This window comes from Peromyscus leucopus, chromosome 13 (assembly GCF_004664715.2).
Source record: "Peromyscus leucopus breed LL Stock chromosome 13, UCI_PerLeu_2.1, whole genome shotgun sequence".
NCBI lineage: Eukaryota > Metazoa > Chordata > Mammalia > Rodentia > Cricetidae > Peromyscus > Peromyscus leucopus.
Window position 1 is genome coordinate 17,592,848 of NC_051074.1, and position 20,668 is coordinate 17,613,515.

Below are 20,668 nucleotides of genomic sequence, written 5' to 3' on the forward strand. Positions count from 1 at the left end.
GTAAGAATAAGATTTACAGAAGTAAGAGAACAGGATAATTAAAGTTAAGAGAAGCTGGCTAGAAACTAAGCCAAGCAAAGGCCAGACATTCATAATTGTGTGTGTGTGTGATTTATTTGGGAGCAGGTTGGTGCCCCCCCCAAAAGAGTAAAAGAGCAGAAACAATGAACAACAACGGCATGTTCATAATATTTTTTTCACTTTCTTGTCAAGGTATATGGAAATCGATTTAGCAGAACAGTGACCATGAATGGCAGAGAAACAAAAAGTTCCCAAACTCAAAGACAGGATGGTAACCCAACTAGGACAAACTTGTTGAAGTGAGAACTCTGTCATTCTCCCTCCAGCATGGTTTCATCTAATGTAGCGTCAACAAACAAGCAAAAACTGAATGGAAAAATATCCGCAGCCAACCGAGCTCCAATGCAAGATCACAAAATACCTTCTAGAGAGGTCTCATTTTCGCAGTATGGCCATCAAGAACTGCACAGGTTCAAAATAGACAAAATCCCAACACTGAGAAGGGGATGCAGACAAAAAGCTCCACCCCTCACTATGAAATTATTTGTGACTGATACCTACTAGTAAAGGGAAAAATCAGTTTTTTTCCAAAGGAGTGTCACTGGGTATATCAACCACATTCCAGGGCAGGCCAGATGCCCAGGAGTAGTTGATCAACACAAAACAGACTCCATATTTTTGGGGGGTGAGAGGGTGTTTCACTTTCTATTATTTTTATATACTTTTCTTTATTGGTTGTTTGGTTTAGTTTTGTGTTTTGGAGACTGGGTATAGAGAGGAAGAGAGGGGAGAAAGTGAGAAGACAGGAGAGGAGAGAGAGGATGGAGGGATGGAGGGAAAGAAGGAAGTTAGTGGGCAGAGAGTTGAGAAGGATCTGGAGGAGTTGGGGGATAAGAAAAACATGACCAAAATATATTATACAAAACATATTTTTAAATAAAACAGCAGCAAACCTGAGGTGGTTCAGTAACAATACAAACAGAGAAACAATGACAGTGTGACAGATTTTATCACGGTCTTGCTTTGGTTGTTGTTGCAGACTCTCAAGGTATTTACAAGCATGCTTTGAATTCATTTTCACATAATATAAGCTCTTTGAGGAAATGAATATTCATCAGCTGTGGTTGTTTCAAAAATGCACAGCTTACTCTGTATCTGCTTGCAGAATACTGTGTTCTTCAAATAATAGCAATATCATTCATCACTGCTTCCAGTATGAGTACTGCTATTATCTAAATGGCTTTCTGTTGGGTGATCACTGCCTTTGTCTCTCCTGGAGGTTGGAGGATCCTGAGTGTAGGACAAATTGACCTTAATTACTTGGGGGTCTTTAAACCAAATCCAACAGTATGGTTGATTTTCTTTTGATCTCTGGAACTACTGGTATTAATTCAAATTCTCATAGTTTATGTACAGGCTATTTATGAAGCAATGCTATGTGCACATTTAAGTATCTCATTGAAGGGTATATCATTACACTTTTTACGTACTCTACAGCTGTGCATTCATAATGTTTTGTTTAAAGGGGAAAGTATCGTTCTCAAAATTAATTGGTATAAGTCAGAGCTTGTTGGCCAGCTTAAGCATTTGCATATCATTATCTGTAAATTCCACTTAAAGGATGCCCAGTCCTCTTATGCTCAAATCTTAGCTATTCAAGCCATTTGAATACCACATGAAATGGAACGTTTTCTTACCCTGCTGTACCTACTTGAAAATGAATGAGTGCTAAATTTTGTTTTGCCTAGGAGCTAAATGCTAATTGCCTCGCAGCCTCGATGTAGATTCCAGACAAGATAATAATATGACTAATCCAACAGATTTCACACCACGTGTTGATACTTTTGTACTTTTATGAGACTCAACTAAAATGTTAAGATTTTTTTCTAATTAGTTTGCATTCTTAAAATGCATATGAATTAAATAAGATGATTTTAGATGTATACTTAAGTAGTATACATCTACTTAGTGTTTAGTATTGTAGTTCAGATTAATAGATTTGGATATTTTTTGTATCACAAAGAAAGAAAAACAAGAATATGAAACCATGGCTATCTAATGATTACCTGATAATTGCTCGTGATATTATGTCCTTCTGACATCAGTGTTGAGTCTTTGTCTACATTATATTGAACAGAATAAAATAAAGGAAACTAAACTGTTCTTTCACATCCAAAGCTCAATGTAGTAAATTCAACCTTTAAAATGCTAAGGTAAGAAAACATTATGCTTCTGAGATATGTTTTACTTGAACGCTTGAAATCCTACTGACAAAACAAGAACTTGACCCTGACCAAAAAGCCTAAGATCAAAAGTGTACATCTGCTGTGTTCTTTGATAGCATACGTGGGAAAAACAGTGCTTCTAGGGGAAACAATTAGAAATGAATCTTTGATTCACAGATGGGTGAATCTGTACAGTGTCATCAATATGAAATAAGGAAACTAAGGGAAAGCACAAAGTAAGCAAATACATGTCAAGTGCTTGGAGAAAGTTGATTCTCAGACACTTAGAAATCAAAAAGACCGGAAGACACAAGGAGAAATATCACCACTATTGGTTGAAAAGTGCTTCCCTGATCTGAAAAGGAATCCTACAGTTACTGTCTTGAAAAACTCCAATGTAGATTCCTATTTCTTCCTTGATATCTACAGCAGCAAGGACAGCTGTGGTCACCACCTATATTTAGATGACAAATTGCAAACAAAGTATAATGATTTAAAGTAGTGAAATTTTATCATTCTGTGATGACTACAGATCAAGGTCTCTGGAAATTATCATTGGGTAATTCCCAGGTTGGGTGTCATTCAAGGTTTCTGGTATGCTTTCTTCAGAGCCAGTTTCCTAAAAAGCTTACTTGAAGCAGAGTTCATATCTTACAGTCCTGAGTGCCTCAACAGCAAGTGTCCAGAAAAACCCACTCCTTGACAGAAAAGTTTTCAATATTCTGCCTCAATGTCCTTCAGGCATGAGAGGTGCCATTCTCTAAACTGAAAGATCTTGTGCAAGCAATCACAGTGAGAAGAAATATCCAAGATGGCTAAGATGGAAGCCACAGTCTTTCCAAACTACATTTATCAGTCTGGAATGTGGTAAAGGAAAGGGGAAAGGAAAAGAAGAACTATGAAGGGAAGGCAGAGAAAGGGAAGGGGATTGTATTTCATCATATATGCCATGTTTAGTAGCAATTAGACCAAACCAGTTACAATGTAGTAGACCACATAGGTATTGGAGCAGTAGATGGATTCTTGCAGGATTCTTAGAGGCAAGCTATGAGCGCATATTAATCTGTGTATCTACATTGAGTTTGATCAGACTATATGATAGCCATGCAGCTGATATGTTTTCTCAAGTACAATGCAGTTCTGTGAAACATCCAAGCCACTTAATTCCTTGCAATTCAGAGCCCTCAAGAAAAAGTAAGAATGTAAGAAAGGAATGTTAAAAAAGAAAAAGAATATAGATAATCAAGCAACTCCACAACACTTGTTTCTACTGCTTCTCCACATTACCCTATCTCAAACATACGGCACATTGCCAGAAGTGAAGCCTGTTAATAAAATGTCTGCTTACAGTAAGTTGTTGACCATATCACTATGATTTGCATACTAGTTTGGTCTAAGTATTCTACAAGGATTCATAGATAGGCACTCATTTCTTGTACATCTTATTGCAAATATTTCTGTTTTCCCTGTAATTGAGATCTGAGATTTTCAATTATTTGGGAAACCCTATAAACATTTTTCTTTTCTTTTCTTTTTTTAAAATTAGGTCTTTTTTAATACAATGTATTCTGGTTATGATTTCCCCTCTACCAATTCCTCCCATATCCTTTTCACATCCCTACCCACTTGAATCCATACTCTTTCTTTTTCTCACTCATTAGGATAAAAAAGACATCTGAGAAAAGTATTAATAATAAAAAATATAAAATGAGATACAAATGAAACAAACAAACCAAATATGACAAAACAAATACAAACAGAAGAAATGGAGCCAAATAAAAATTTCAAGAAACTATATAGATGTAAATACACATACATTCACTCACAGAAATTCCATAAAAACACAAAACAGAAACTATAATATATACACAGAGGACCTATAAAGTTAAAAAAAATTGCCCTGAGTAAACATTATGAGACAAAAAGCCTCCATAAATGCTATTGAGTTTGTTTTGTGTTGGCCATCTACTGCTACACACAGGTCTGCCTCTAAGAGTAGTTTGTACACTTAATGAGATTCTGCTGGAGAAAACTATTTTCCAACATAATATTTTTACTGATTATTTTGGAGTTTCAAATAATGTACCTGATCATATTAACTTCCAAGTCTTCTCAAGTCCATTCCCCCACCCTTGTGACACGCCACCCCCCCCCCCCCGAAAACAAAAGAAAAAGAAAGGAAGAAAATACCAAGTTCAATTTCTGTTGCCTGTATTCTCACTGGAGCATGGTCAAATTCTCAGTGGCCAGTCCCTTAAAGAAAACTAAGTCCTCCCCCAACCCCCACCAGAAGCTATCAATTGTGAAGAGCTACACTTCAGGATGCCTATTACAGCTTTAGGAGTTCTCTTCAGTGGCTTTCTATCTATCCTGTTTCTTATTCTTTTGTGGGGGTGAGGTGGGTTTGGAGACAGCTTTTAGGTTAAGGGTGATGGCTAATGTGGACATAAACTTTTTTTCAAAACTCTTTTTTATTAAGAACTGCATTTATTTGTTCATGTGTGGTGTGTGGTATGGTGTGTGTGTGTGTGTTTGTGTGTGTGTGTGTGTGTGTGTGTGTGTGTGTGTGTGCATGCCATTAGAGTATGGTTGGTGAGAATCTGTGTTCTTATATTATATTAACAATAATAAAAAATAATGAATTTGGGAGGAAGTTGTGCATGGGAAAAGTTGGAATGGGCAGGCAGAGGGGATGAAAGGATACAGGCACATGTTCAAAAATCCTGTCTCTTCCACATGATCTGCCTAGACTGGCTGTCTGATATGGCACAGGTCGATAGAGGCTGTTCTAATCTGAAAGTGCCTCTGATGTTCGTGAGTAAGTAGCTACACTTTCGAAACTCTCAAACTCTGTTTTTTGTTTTTTGTTTTTCTGTCTATTGATTAGGAAAACAAGACATGCAGCAAATTGAATCAAACTCACAATTTTGAGTTTGGAAAATGGTGGCTGTCCATTTCTATAGGCACACATTGTGCACCAAGTTTAGAACACAAAAAGGGAACAACCTGAAGAAACTCAAATGTACATAGATAGGTAAAGTAAAGCTTTTGAAAATCTAGACAGGAGTGACAGGATCTAGACACTTGTTTTCAGCATCAGCGATATTACATGTGTACTTAACTTTGCTATTAGTAACTCTATGGTTTTGAGTAACTTAGTTGGCACTTTTGATCCTAAATTTCCTTTTCTAAATTATGACTATAACAACTAACTGCTAAATAGTTAATTTAAATAGATAGTGTAAATGTCATTAATTGCACAGAAATTACTTTGTGCTTATATGAATCTTTGGTTATATAATAAACACTTGAAGAGAGCTGGACTGTTTTTAAGCAATTTCAGACACATACACCAGGAAGAAAGTACAGTAGTATAAATCACATATGCTAAATATTTTTAGTAAGATATAAATTAACTCCTTAATTACAAAAAATTGTGCTGTCACCAATATGGCCTGAATCATTCTGAAAAGCAGAGAATACATCATTTTTTTGAACTGTCTATTGAACACTGTCTCACACACTGTGTTTTATGTTAAGCATATACAAATCAGCCATGTTCAGAGAACAAAAGAAAAAATAATAACTACCAATATATAATATACTGTGCTATTTATTAAAACAATTGTCATCATTTTTCTTTGGCTCATATATTTGATATTATACCAAAATATCTCAGGAAAATATCAACTCATGTTTTCACATAGAAGCTAAAAAAAAGAGTGATAGACTAAAATACATTTTGACATTATTAGAAATAGTCAACTTTGGGAGTGGAGGATGAATGAGAAAAACAATGAAGAAACTGTATTTATGAATACATATATTATGAATGGATTTAAAATGATATTATGAATTTTCTGAATCAACTTTAATGGTAGTTTTATAGTAAAGGTCAGATGCAAAATTACATGTACAGTATGGTTACCAGCCCTTAAAATAATAACTGAGCATCTGACCCACTATACTGATTTCTAATAGGTTAAAGAGCATGTATGTAACTTTTTTCTAGTGTCTAAAATATTAACAATATTATGTTAATCTTATTATGGAAAATAATACATTTGTAATGCAATTTAAGGAATATAAATTCATCATTCCCTAATCAACAATCAGATTATCATATTATTAAAATATAGGTAACCTACCTAAATACTTAGGCTAAAAATCAGGGTTCAACAATCAGTTAGGAAAAGGAATTAAGGCCGTGTTAGTTTGTATCAATTTCTGCCCTCTTATCCTGAGTCCTTCAATTTGAGATTTAAAATAAATGTGAAAGCCTGTGTCACTTTACAATCAGTGCAAATCTAACACATCACTAGAACGCTATGTCACAGAATGATACAAGCAGACACACTCCAGTTGCAGAGGTTGAATTCTGAAAGGCATGTTGGAGCTGGAGTCCAGGAGTTGGCTGTGTGGCACTCTTTGGAGAACTCATCTCCCTTGTCTCTCTAGACACTAGGTGCAGGCTTCCTTCTCTCTATCAAGTCACACTTTGCCTTCTGCCCTTCCCTCACCTCCTGTGTTTGAATTTGACCTAACTGGCTCTGACTATTGAGAACCCCACAGTTACATTGACCTACCTAGAAACTGCGAGATAGATAAAGTTGTCAGGGGATAGCTTTTATTTAGTCACATCAGGTAAATCCATTCTGCCACATAAAATCACCTTTTTATGTTCATATTTTCATGTTATCGTTTCATATAGGAGAGGCCACATAGGAAATAACATACAGTACCAAACTCTGCATTGATAAAGGTATTTCTGAGTGTTTGTTTTAGATACAAAATTTACTTGTAGTAAAGAGAAAGATTTGGCTATGAGAATCATAAGAATTAAAAAAAAAAAAGAAGCACCACTTGAAACTCAAATTATGTCTATATTGGATGTCCTAATTCAGGCAATTATTTCAGCATCACAGAACAAGCCTAAGTGTCTTGCTCTTAAAATCAAATCAGCATTCTGTTTCTATAATTTCTCCTCTATTACTTGAACCCTTTAAAAACAATAAGAACAAATACCCTCTTAATCTTTAAGTATGATTTTATTGGCTATAGCTAACTTTATATTTGAATCAGGAATAATGATGATGGTATTAGCCACTTTGGATTTATAGTATATTGCTATACTTAAAAAGGCATTAAAATATTCCAACTTAATATTTCTACTATAGTTATTTTGCACATTACCTTAAAATTCATTTTCTATAATACATGTATAATACCTCATAGTCATTTCTACAAATGCATTTAATTGATTCAATTAAAATAATTGTGAGCCACTGATAAAATTAGTTGTATCTTAAGTTTGAAATTGCAGTCTGTGATTATGAAATAATGACATTTCTATGTGGTAAATTATGAATTTTTATAGAAGATTTAGTAGAAGGCATACATATTTATATTTGTGCTTCATAATCTGAGAAGTTTTATATTTTATCTTATTAAAAATGAAGTCATTATCATATGATGCATTGCTATTTAATGATCTTGAATAATGGGTAACTGGAAAATCAAATGATATAATTATTAATAGTAGCTTGGAGGTAATCAACTAAATACAGGAGAGTTTATCCACATTAGTGATTAAAATATTATAATTAAAGACTTTATGATAGGTTAAAAGGTCATTTTGTTTGTTTGTTTGTTTGTTTTTGTCAAAGTTGTGAGCATGGGAGTAATGTTCTCAGTCCCTCATTTGTCTTGTGACAGCATGGATGAAAAATGATCCTCCCACCTCCCACCCACCCATCAACGTCTGAGGTAGATGGGGGACTGACCCTTTGGTCATAAGAGCAAGTAGGAGAGCCATTCCTGACCCCCACTAGGTGCAACACTCAGGAGAGCAGGCCCTGTACCTCACCAGTCAGCACAATATAGACTTCCCTGTCCATGCAGGTGTGAGTGAGCCATCCCAGAAGTAGTAAGCATGAGAGAGATGACCCCATTTCTTATCTGTCTTGTGGCAGCATGGGTGAGGCAAAGATGTCCTCCCTGCCCACCACTCACCCATCAATACCTGGGGCAGGTAGGAGAGAGAGCTGGCCCTGTGGTCATAGGAGTCAGAAACAGCACCTATGGCTTCTTATAGAACCCCAGATATTGGATGCCTGTCTAAAATAAGAAATAAAACATGATAGCTCAAAAAGATACCAGAAGGTCAGTTGAGGTTGGATACTGCATGATCACAATGCTGATTGTAGAAGAGGGACTGGGAAACTATAAGAGCCATAAGACCAGTAAGTTTTCTGTGAAATTGTGTCTCCTAGAAACAACAGAGAAGCTACCTCCATGAAGTCTCATGTGTGGGTTTTCTTCTTCTATCTTATTCTTTGGTCTAAATGTATGCTTTTGTGCAATACCATACTGTTTTTATTACCATACCTCTATAGTTATATTGAATTCTAGAATTGCAATCCCCCTAAGTAAGTACTGTTCTTTTTGCTCAGGATTACTTTGGCAATCTTGGGTCTTTTCTGGTTCCATGTGAATTTTATTTTACTTTTCTATTTCTATGAAGAATCTTGTAGGCATTTTGATTGCCATTGCATTGAATCTATGGATTGATTTTGGCAGGATGGTCCTTTTCACAGTATTAATTCTTCTAGTCTATGAACATTGAATGGAATGTCTTTCCATTTTCTAATGCATTTCTTGATCTTTCTTCAGAGATTTGAAGTTTTCATTGTAGGTGTTCTTCATCTCCTTGTCAGGTTTATTCCAAGATATTCTATTGTTTTTTGCTGCTACTGTAAATAGAAGTGTGTCCATTAATTCTTTCTTGATGTGTTTGCTGTTGATGTATAGAAAGGCTACAGAAAGGAATAATGCCTGGTATGGGAAGACTAACTACCTTCTCAGGACTAGTAAGGTCATGGAATTTAGAAAATAATCTATTGCTGCCACTTTGCTAGATCACTATAATTGTGTACTAAGTTGTTCTAATTCTTATCCTTATAATCACAGATAAATATAGCTGCTATACCCCATCAAAGAAGCCTCTTTTTGCAGCAGATGGAGACTACCAGAGAAAACCTCAGGTGTATACAATGTAGGCATCAATGGGTCAGGAGAGACCAGCCTTTCTGGATACGTCTTCATCACATCACTTGAATTTCTAAGATTCTCAAAGAACTTCACAGAAGAGGAAGGAAAAGGAATACAAGATCACAATACCAAGAAGTCCACTAAGAAACACTCTTCTAGAAAAGGCTATATGAAGAAGACCAGAACAATGATAATATCAACGGAGATGCTAATGTGCAAGACAGTCCCACCCATAGTTGAATAACTACAGGAAACTATTGATTTCTGGGAGAAGGGGAATTAGCCTCTCCCAAGTAAATGCCCATTTATTGATTGTCCAAGGCAGAGTGGTCACTCCAGAAACCATATACAGACAACAAACAAAAACAGAGTCAGCAGGTTGTATTTTTTTTAATATTTTGTGCATGTGTGCACACCCACACAGACACACACACACAATCAAAGAAAAAGAGCCTAATAACTTGAAAATTGAAGGGTTAATGGGAGTGATTGGAGGGACTAGAGAGAAAATGAAGGAGGAAAAAGGATGTATTTTTATTTCAATTAAAACTATATTTTAAAAACCATTACCATATACTTATTATTTGATTAAATACTACCACTAACTGAATTATAGGAACTACCACTCAGCTGTATTGTTATTTTTGTATTTATTTAAATCAAATGTAATTTGACAAAACTAATATATATATATATATTTATTTATTTATTTATATAATCCCTGAAATAATACAAATATTTTAGAATCCAAACTTTCCCACCAATATACATCTGTTGATTGAACACAAACACACATATTTCTCTATAGAAAATATTCTATAGGTTTGTATTGTTACATATATATTTTGCAGGTTGCATTTTTCATAAGCATCTGCATGTTGTCTATGTTATACTCATTATCATCTAGTCTACTAAAAGCATGAGCATTGGGAATCTGTCCATGCTAATATGTAAAGATCTTCATAAGAATTCTAGATTTGTTCATTGTGATCATAATAGATAAAACCCTTACTTAATCAATAAGTTTTTGCAGTGAAATATCCTATGAAAATAAAAGCAAACTTCTTGTGAATATTGGTCTTTCTGTAAAAGAGACAAAGGTAGAGTTTCTACATCACAGAAACTTAGGTGTTTTTGGTGGTGAGGTATTCATTCACTTTAGCATATCATTGCCAGATCTTCATATTATTAAACTTTGCTTTGGAACTGCAGATACAGCTCAATGGTATAATGTGTGCCTAGCAATGTACAAAGAAGTGTGTTCTACCACTAAGGGGGGTGGGAACATTCTGGCAATTCTGTTACTTTAATTAGTGAAAATATAAACATTTCATTTGTATAGTTTATAAGTAAAAAATTATTGGTAATATTGAACATCCTTGCAAAATTCATTATGTATTTCTATTTCCTCTTCTTTGAATCACCCCATTATACTACTTAGCCATTTACTATCAAAGTAATAATTTTCCCTTAGATATTTTGGTGTTGCTATGTTCTTTAAATTGGCCATAGGTACTTGAACAGCATCTTGAATGTTTTCTAATAAATACCTGCTAATTTTTATATATTCACTCATTAGTTTCCTTTTTGGGGGTCTTATTTGAACTGAACCTTCTTTTATTAATAATTTTACCCATATATATTTCAGGTATTTTCCTGAATAGTTTGTACTTTATACTTATGTATTAGTTTTATCATTTATTTCAAATTATTTTATAAATTGTATGTAACAGAAATTGATTTATTTTTAATACAAGTAATGTGAATATCATCTCTTCTATATATAACACTTTTCTTTCCTGATCTGAAATATCATATCATAAATCTGTGTACAGAATTTTGGATATAGACCATAGTTTCTGTTCCATTGTCCAATATTCATGCTGAGCCAATGCTGTGTGTCTTTGAACCCTATATCTTTTTTTTCATTTTTTAAATTTATTTATTAAATTTAATTTTACATATCAGCCACGGATTCCCTTGTTCTCCCCCCTCCCACCCCACCGCACCCCACCCCATCCACTTTCCCCCCAGGGCAAAGACTCCCCTGAGGATTGAGTTCAACCTGGTAGATTCAGTCCAGGCAGGTCCAGTCCCCTCCTCCCAGGCTGAGCCAAGTGTCCCTGTATAAGCCCCAGGTTCCAAACTGCCAGTTCATGCACTGAGGGGAGAGGACCCATTCCCACTGTCTGGATGCCTCCCAAACAGATCAAGCTAATCAATCCTATATCTTTATACTATTTTTACTGGATGTAGAATGTTTCTCACTTGTTGATTCTTTTGGAGGTATTTTTTTTTTTTTTTTGTCTTTCTAGACAGGGTTTCTCTGTGTAGCTTTGCGCCTTTTCCTGGAACTCACTTGGTAGCCCAGGCTGGCCTCGAACTCACAGAGATCCACCTGCCTCTGCCTCCCGAGTGCTGGGATTAAAGGCGTGCGCCACCACCGCCCAGCTAATTGTTGTCTTATATTTTCTTTATACACAGATTTAGCATCAGATCATCAAGTTCTACTACACATCCACTAGAGTTTTGATCAGAGTTTAATTTGATTTATGTCCCTCAATAATTATCACCCTTCTGGTAATATTGAAATTTCCCTTGTATGAACAAGGTAGACAAGTTTTCTACTTAGTTTTGTCTTTACATTACATTCATGAATGCATTTTTATTGCTTAAAGAATTAATTACTTGGTACCTTCTGACAAGGATTACTTCTAGACTGTGTATAGCCTTTGTTGCTATGATGGAGCAATAATTTCATTTGTAATTATTTTTCCGGAATATATTTTGTAATTGAGGACCTAGATGATGCATATGATTTTTTTTATATTAAACAGACTTCATCACATGCTAATTTGTCAACGTTGTCAGTCTTAGACCTCAGACAAACCCTGCGAGAACCAACTGGATGCAGTCCAGCATTTGATCATTGTCCTGGGCACCTAAACATATTGCTTAAAAATATTGACACTTTATTCTATATTCCTTCCTCCATTTTTATCTCACCTGCTTTATTAATTGTGTATTAATGGTGTATTTTCTAAAAGTTTGGGGGGAAATTAAATATTAAAGGTTTTAGTAGCAATTTTTGATTTTCTCCTAGTAATAATTAAATTCTTAAAAATAAGTAAATTTTTCCACCATACTGAAACTAGTTATCTTCCTCTAATTAAACATAAAACCTTTAGTTTTATATAATAAATTGTATCTAATTGTCTTTGATATATGCATTGATAAAACTCCAGAGGCCTCTTCAGGGAGCTTTCTACAATAATCAAATTGCAGTAGAATTACAAATATTACCTGGTTCATATACAGATATGATTACAAATGCCTTATTAGTATATAACAGGCATTAATGCTTTAAAACTCTTAAAGATAATAGCATTGAAGTATTAAGGACAAATTAATTCATCAAAGTGGTGAAGCTTGGAAATGAACATGTAGAAAACTGTTGCACATTACCCTTGTCAGGGCAGAAGCTGTGCTCATTATCATCACCACAGCACATAAAATTACAGCTATGCTTCATAAGGTCTTAGTTGGTATCTAAATTACATTATAAGTTGGGATAGGTTTATGTCAGTTGGATCTCCCACTCTAGATTTCCTGTGCTCTACATACTGAAGACACACTGAGAAAAGCTTTATAATATTGAAACATGTATGAGACAGTAATCATGTCTCAGTTTTATTGCACAGTATTTGTGGTAGTTTGAATGTAACTGGCTCCCATAAGCTCATAGGGTGTAGCACCATTAGAAGGTGTGGCCTTGTTGGAAGAAGTATGTCATGGTGGGGGTGGACTTTGTGGTCTCCTTTGCTCAAGCTATGCTCAGTATGACCCTCAGTTCACTTCCTGTTGCCTTTTGATCAAGATATAAGACTCTCAGCTCCTTCTCCAGCACCATGTCTGCTGCACTCTGCCAGGTCTCACCACAATGACAATGGACTAAACCTCTGAACTCTAGGCCACACCAATTAAATGTTTTCCTTTAAAAATTTGCTGTCTAATGCACTAGAGACCCTAAATAAGACAATAGTGAAATATAACAATGTTCAAATATTTTAAATTCCATTTTTAAATTTTATTTGACATTTAGTTTTATGTACAGTAGCATGTAAATTTTATAGTTTGTCAAAGGCAGAAAAAATTAAATGTCAGTCTCAAAAGCTATACTTTAGTCATTTTGTGTGGTTGTCTATTTCCCTATGTCTTGTGGAGAGGCAGAATATTTTAGAAGCTAATTTATTATATGGACACAACTTAATCCATCATTATCAGTGAGAAGAAAAAAATATTCTTTTGACAATGATCTAATATGTGAAGAGTAATGTATCTTGGGTGTTTAGGAATATGATGTGTTTATGTACCACCCTATCTCGCTTATAATGTGAAGATTTTATTTCATTTTTGCATGTTATGCAGTTTCAAGGCAGGGACAATTTCCTCAGAATAGTTTTGTAATACTTCACCCTTGAAGCTGACACAGCATTGTGAATTGAAAATATTTCCATCTCCTGGATTTGTGTTTCTTCTCAATAAATCTGTTAAGTATGTTTGTGAAATGCTACCTGACAGCTGAATGTGGAAACTAGTGTAAATTCTAACCTTGGATTCATCTATATCCTTTCTTTTAACTGGATAAAATCCCTTATCTCGGAAGGATGCTTCCATCATTTTCGGTATGATATACACCCTGTCAGTCTTTTAACTATATCGCATTATATTTTTAACCAGACAATCAGTGATATATATATATATATATATATATATATATATATATACATATAAGTATGTAACAACAACAATTATTGGGATGTGGAGGAAGCCATGAGTTTGAAAGAGAGAAAAAGAGGTATAAGGGAAGGTTTGGGGAGAGGATAGAGAAGAAAGGAATGATGTGTTTATATTATAATTTCAAAACGAAAACTGATAAAAAAAAAAAAAACTAAACAGGTTTAACTGGTTGTAGACTCTAAGCAGGAAGGCCAGCACCACCACTGCCTTGAGAATGTCCATCTCTCAGTCTGGATTTCCTCTCATGAAGACGGCTAACACACTGAAAGCATATCTAGGATTATTGTCTCTTTCCCAAGCCATATTTGTTATAAACATACATCATGAGAGATAGTACCAATAACAAAATTCCTCACCTTAGTGTCTATTTCCAGAAAATTTGACCAAAATTTGACAGAAACTCAGTAAGAAGAATACTAGAACTTACTACCCTTAGCAGAATAGACAAGTCATTAGGGATATGCTAAATAACCCTTCAAACCACCAGTGATGTTAAAATTTAGAAGAGATGACTGATAAAACAAAATGAATAGAAGTCTAACATGATCAAAATCACAATTTAAATATGTAATTCTGCACTTCACACACATTATCATAATCATCAGCACTCTTTCGAGGAGCCTCCAGGCCTGGGGAGAACAGCAGCCGTAAGGGGGTTGGGGTTTTTAAACCAGCGTGGGGTATCCTACCTGGTGTTCCCCACCCTCCCATTTTATATTAGTTTAAAGATGCCTATGCATGCCTTCAACTGTGATTATGTTTGGCTGGGGTAAGAGTGGATGCTGCAACCTCCACTGCTCTTTGTGGTATGACAGATACAAAGGGACTCAGCCTGTGTGAGTGAGAATAAACTGGTTTTGGAAAAACAGGAACTAGCTGCTGGCTACAATACCAACCAACCAAACAGAACCACACAAAAGAAAATTCACTGCCTATTGCTGGCATTAGAAATCCATAAAAATATTCAAAATGAGGTTACTGTCTCCCCTCTTCTCCCACCATAGAGCCCCAGGCCTCATGACTAGCCACTCCTTAGACTGTTAATATAGGTTGGAAGGCAGAGTCCCCAGAATGGTCTCTTAGCACTGACACAATATAAACTATGCCCACCCACTTAGAAAGATGGAGCCAGAAATGTCCGCCTGTCTCACTTCAAGAACTGGGCTCAAGCCATGAGAGGACCATGTATTATCTACGCTCACAACTTTCTGGCATTTAATTTTTAAGCACTCTCATTTTTCTACTCATTCATTGCTGCTTTGTCGAATATTCTATTCCCTCTCTCTCCTTTTCTTTACATATGTAAATCCTACTCATATAACTCAAGTTCTAGTTAGAATATTATACTGTCTATTAATTTATTCCTTTCAGAGTGATCACTCCATCCTCTGGACACTATTTAGTACTTTATCAATATCTTAATATTTACATCCTATGTGAGAGTAAGTTCTTTCTGGGCATTTAACATGGCTTAGCAAACTATCTTGATGACAATTGCTATAATAAAAATTGTCAAATAAATTAGAGCAAGAGCTGTGGAAATATTAGGAGAGGGATTTGGTGGACTCAACAGGATTTACCAGCTGATTAAATGTGGAGGGCTTAGAGAGGGAAGTTTCTGTTTGTTTTTCATAATTCAAGCTTGAATATCTAGGTACAAAATGATGTCATTATGATATTTAACTGAAATAGAAATAGCAGTCTTGATAACTAGAGGACCAATAATGTAATTGTGGGTACACTGTTTGGAGTTCTCTGTGTCCATTTCGTTGGGAAGTTTAACATTGACTCAGAAGCTGAGTCTGAATCAAGTGAGCTATTTAAAAATCTAGAGATTTCCCAAACAAATGTAACAATAGAAGTTATATAAGTGGGTATTATGTGACACTATTCCTGGGGAGATGGTAATGAATGTTGCTCATCCCAGTCCTAGATCTTATGACAGACTATAGTAATAACACCACCACTGTCAGACTTGACGATTGAAGGACTGTATTAGCATTACTCACAGCAACGTGGGTGGCAGGTAAATGTACAGGAGCATGGACAACTGAAGAAAGCTAGGTCGCTGAAAGCCCACCCCAATGTCAGTGACTCCAACAGACTTGCAGACAGCTGGACAGGTGAGAGAGTCTGTTAGTTGTGGCTGCTTCTATAACTTTGGAAATTGGCCTTGTAAACTGGGTACATTTCAGTCATCCCATATGTATGAAGTTTGTTTCTTAAATCGCCTGAACCTCCCTCCAGGATTTCCATGTAACAATAGATGGTATCAGTCAGGAAAAGGGGAAAAGTGTATGTACTAAGGGTGTTCATACTCAACTTCATAAAAGGCTGAACTGTGGGAACCAGGACCTAAAAAAAAAAAAAACAACCAGAGGAAAATCTTTGAATTGAGATTCAGCAATCAACATGTTCAAAAAAATTGTAGAGCTGAGAAAAGTTTTGTAATCAACTGTATTTTAGTATTTAGGCTGTTTGGACCAATTTTTCACCTTTCTTTCAAGAATGTTTCTTGCGATCATTAAGCAACTTCACATATTTGCACTTAGTAGCCTGATGAAACTTTGCCATCCCTATGAGCAAATCATATCCTAGATAGCCCATGGATCTAGATGAAAGGATCAAGTTGGCGGGGAGCTTGCTGTCCCAGGCTACACTGAGAGCTCTCTGCCACTATCAGCCAAAGGCAGCATGGCTACAAATTTACATGAACCCTAAGTGCACAGTCCTATGTCGCTGGGAAGCAAGGCTTAATGGACAGAAGGCATTGTTGACTTTGGCAGAATCATTGGCCAGACGCTAGAGGGCTATACATCAGGTAAGGTGACTTGAAAGACAAATGGAAAAGAATAAAGGCAGAGAAGTTGGTCCTAGCAAGACTGAAAAAAGAAAAGAAAAGAAAAAAGAAACACTAGTTTTCTGAAGACTAGATGTTAGAGAAGCATGCATTGTCACAACCCCTATGCAGGAAGTGGTTGGACACATGCACACCGCTGGTGATAAAAAGAGAAATGTCCAGGTCAGTGAGAAAGCTGGTTCATTAAGCAAGCATTGGATAAAACTGTTTATATGATACTGTATGCCAACAATAGTTATTACAGTGAGAAATTATCAGAAAATACACATTTCTCTTCAGCAGAAGGGAAGATCTGCCAAGCTGTTTGCCTTTAAAAAAAAGCAACTTTAACAATTGGAAATAGCACATGGATAAATGAAACAAGATGGTTTCCACGAATGCTAATGAGAACAGTTAAATATTTCCAATTTAGCAAATTGGTCTGTATGGAAATTAGTAGTGTTTTAAATAAAGAAAACATATTAAAGGGCATGCCTGTTCATTTATTTTGACATTTTAAAATTTAGTCTAATTATTTATGGAACTGTAACCCATTAAGCTGGCCTTTGGTATAGTTTGTGAAAATAATGACATTTTAGTCAAAGAAGCACGTACTTTCACTTCTATATTACATCCAGGCAAGATATTTAGCAGAGTAATTAATTAAAAACTAAAATGTCAAGCCTTACACACAGTCCTGTGCATTAGCCAGATATACAGATAAACTAGAATCCAGAGAACTCAAAATGAGTACTTCACTAAATCTATGCATTTCCAGAGACAAATCTGTGAAATTAATTCTTGGAGTCATCCACAAACTGCAAATTATAGCTAATTATTAGCCTTCGACATCAGACGCACCTTCATTCAGACTAACACACCCCACTCTTCCTTTTTGCCAGTCTATTCAAAGTTGCCCATCTCCAATCATTGATTGGAAATTTCCTGGAAAGTTCCATGGTAATAATATAGATGCTTAGTTCTATTTCTTCTCATTCACACATTAATAATATGCTTCTTGGGTAATTATATTAAAAACAAGTAATTATGTATTTTTTTCTTAGAATTGTGTTGGCTTTGTTTTGTATGTGCTTTCACTTCATATGAGAAAATTCCTACTTCTTTCAAGACTGCAAACATACTTTGTTCACTCCAAATTATTAGGGCCACATACAAATGCAACTCAGCAACATTTTTTTTTGTCCAATTTAGTTTTTCTAAGTAAACAAGGCGTCCAGCACAGTCCCCTCTTAATGAGGGATGAATCTGAGTCTTTCCTGATAAATCAAAGGGATGAGCTTATTAAACAAAGATGATGTTATTGATTCAAAGGGCATGCTCTTTAAGCACTTTTTCTAATTGTTCTGCAGATCCATCCACATTGCACATTTTATTTCCTATTTTAGTCATATGCATCTCGTAAAATACCCAGCTGAGCAAGCTTAGAGGCTAATTGTAGGCAAAACATGTTACAACTCACTAGCCAATGAACTGTAGCCCCTGTGACCCTGACATTATTAATCGTAACTTGGGCTAACTGCCTGCTAAGAACATTAATCCTAGTGTCAACATCAAGGAAAATTTCTGTTTGAGTTAATATAAATTACATATGCACAACTTATGGGAGAGAGCAACAATATAAATACCTGGGAAAAAAATCTTTGTCAAAGTGAAGAGAAAACATCTTTTGTCCTTTTGCATATGTGTGAAAATAATATTTTTAAAATGAAAATAATGACATTGATCTACATGGCGAACAGCTGTCCAGGAGATGTTCATTATAAGGGTTGCAGTTCTTTCCTTGCATGAGCTGTAACATTCACTAATGGAATAGAACAGTGCAGTGACATTTTGTTTATTTTCCTTGCATAAATAATATTTCTAAGTTCATAGGAATTGTGTTAGAATCATAGCAGATTAGCATGGGACATTTTCTTCTTTAGCCGATAACATTTTGTTTTATAAAAACTATGCCCTGTCCTTTCATAGTTGCTCCAAATAAAATAATGTGACTTTTTCCACTATTGAGTGTAGTATACATGGTATGACAATTCTATCAAGTTTCTTCATTGTGCAGCTCATATTCTCTGTGTTCTTATGTCTTTAACTATTATCTATTCCTGAAATAATGTGAATGGTGGTTATATAAAAACAATAATCAAAGCTTAAATCAGGTTAGTCAATGAGAACAAAAGAATCAAATGTGATAACAAATGTCCATTATCAACTCCAGAAATCTTGCAAATGGTGTGTGTGTGTGTGTGTGTGTGTGTGAGAGAGAGAGAGAGAGAGAGAGAGAGAGAGAGAGAGAGAGAGAGAGAGAGAGATTGTTAGCAATATGTACTATATATTGACTTAGAAAGACCTCTGTCTTAGGGTTTCTATTGCTGTGAAGAGACACCATTACCATGGAACCATTATTTTCAAAAAAAGCATTAAAAACTTACAGTTCAGAGGTTTAGTCCATTATGGCCATGCTGGGAAGTAAGGCAGCATGTAACAGACATGGTTCTAGAGAAGGAGCTGAGAGTTCTCATGTCTCAACACACAGGCAAAAGGAAGTAGTTGTCTCACTGGGCACAGCTTGAGTATATATGAGACCTCAAAGCCCATCTCTACAGTGACATACTTCCTCTAGCAAGACCACACCTACTCCAAGAAGGCCATGCCTCCTAATAGTGATACTGTGTTTGGGGTGTATTATACCATGAATCTTATAAGGTCTTATTAATAAAAACAAACCTGAAGCCAGGTATCGAGGTGAATGTTGGAAGATTAGAGAAGCAGAACACGCCACAGCCACCTCACCTTGCCAAGTCCTCAGCTGATCCTCTTTCCTCAGACTGGAAGCCTCTGAGTCCTTATCCAGAATGAATCTCAGCTGAACTTCTGGTAAAAGCCTAAAAGCTTAACCAGCTTCTAATTCCTGGTTTTCACGCTTTATATACCTTTCCACCATTACTTCCTGGGATTAAAGGCTTGAGTCACCATGCCTGGCTGTTTCCAGTGTGGCTTTGAACTCACAGAGATCTGGATGGGTCTCTGCCTCCAGAAGGTTAGGATTAAAGATGTGAGTGCCACCATTCTCTGGCCTTATTTTGTCCTTGATATATTCTCTTATGTTAGCAAAATGCCAGTCTCAATTTCTAGCCATACTTTTGGCCCCAAATTTTCTAGCATCCAGGCAGTGGGACCGGGTCCTGTACTCAGTGCATGAGTTGGCTGTTTGAAAGCTGGGGCTTATGCAGGGACACTTGGCTCAGCCTGGAAGGAGGGGACTGGACCTGCCTGAACTAAATCTACCAGGTTGAAGTCAATCCTCAGGGGAGTCTTTGCCCTAGAGGAGATGGGAATGAGGGGGTGGGCTGGGGTAATGTCAGGGGGTTGGGGGACAGAGGGGGAAGAACAAGGGAATCCGTAGCTGATATGTAAAATTAAATTAAATTATAAAATAATTTTTTTTTTCTTTAAGACTTATAAAGTCATGAAAATTTCTTTTTACTTTAAGTTTTTATAGGGACATTTCAATCCATCTTTTTGATTTCATTTGCTCCGTAGTTTTATTATGATATTACTGTTAAGAGTAAAATATGAGTGAGTCAGAGATGTTCATAATATACCCTATCACTGAAGACCATCATTTTGAGTTGTTGGTTGTTTTTGCTCTTTTGCGGGGCCTGTCACCCAGCTCCCAAAGAAATCACACAGGAAGCTTATTCTTAATTATAAATGC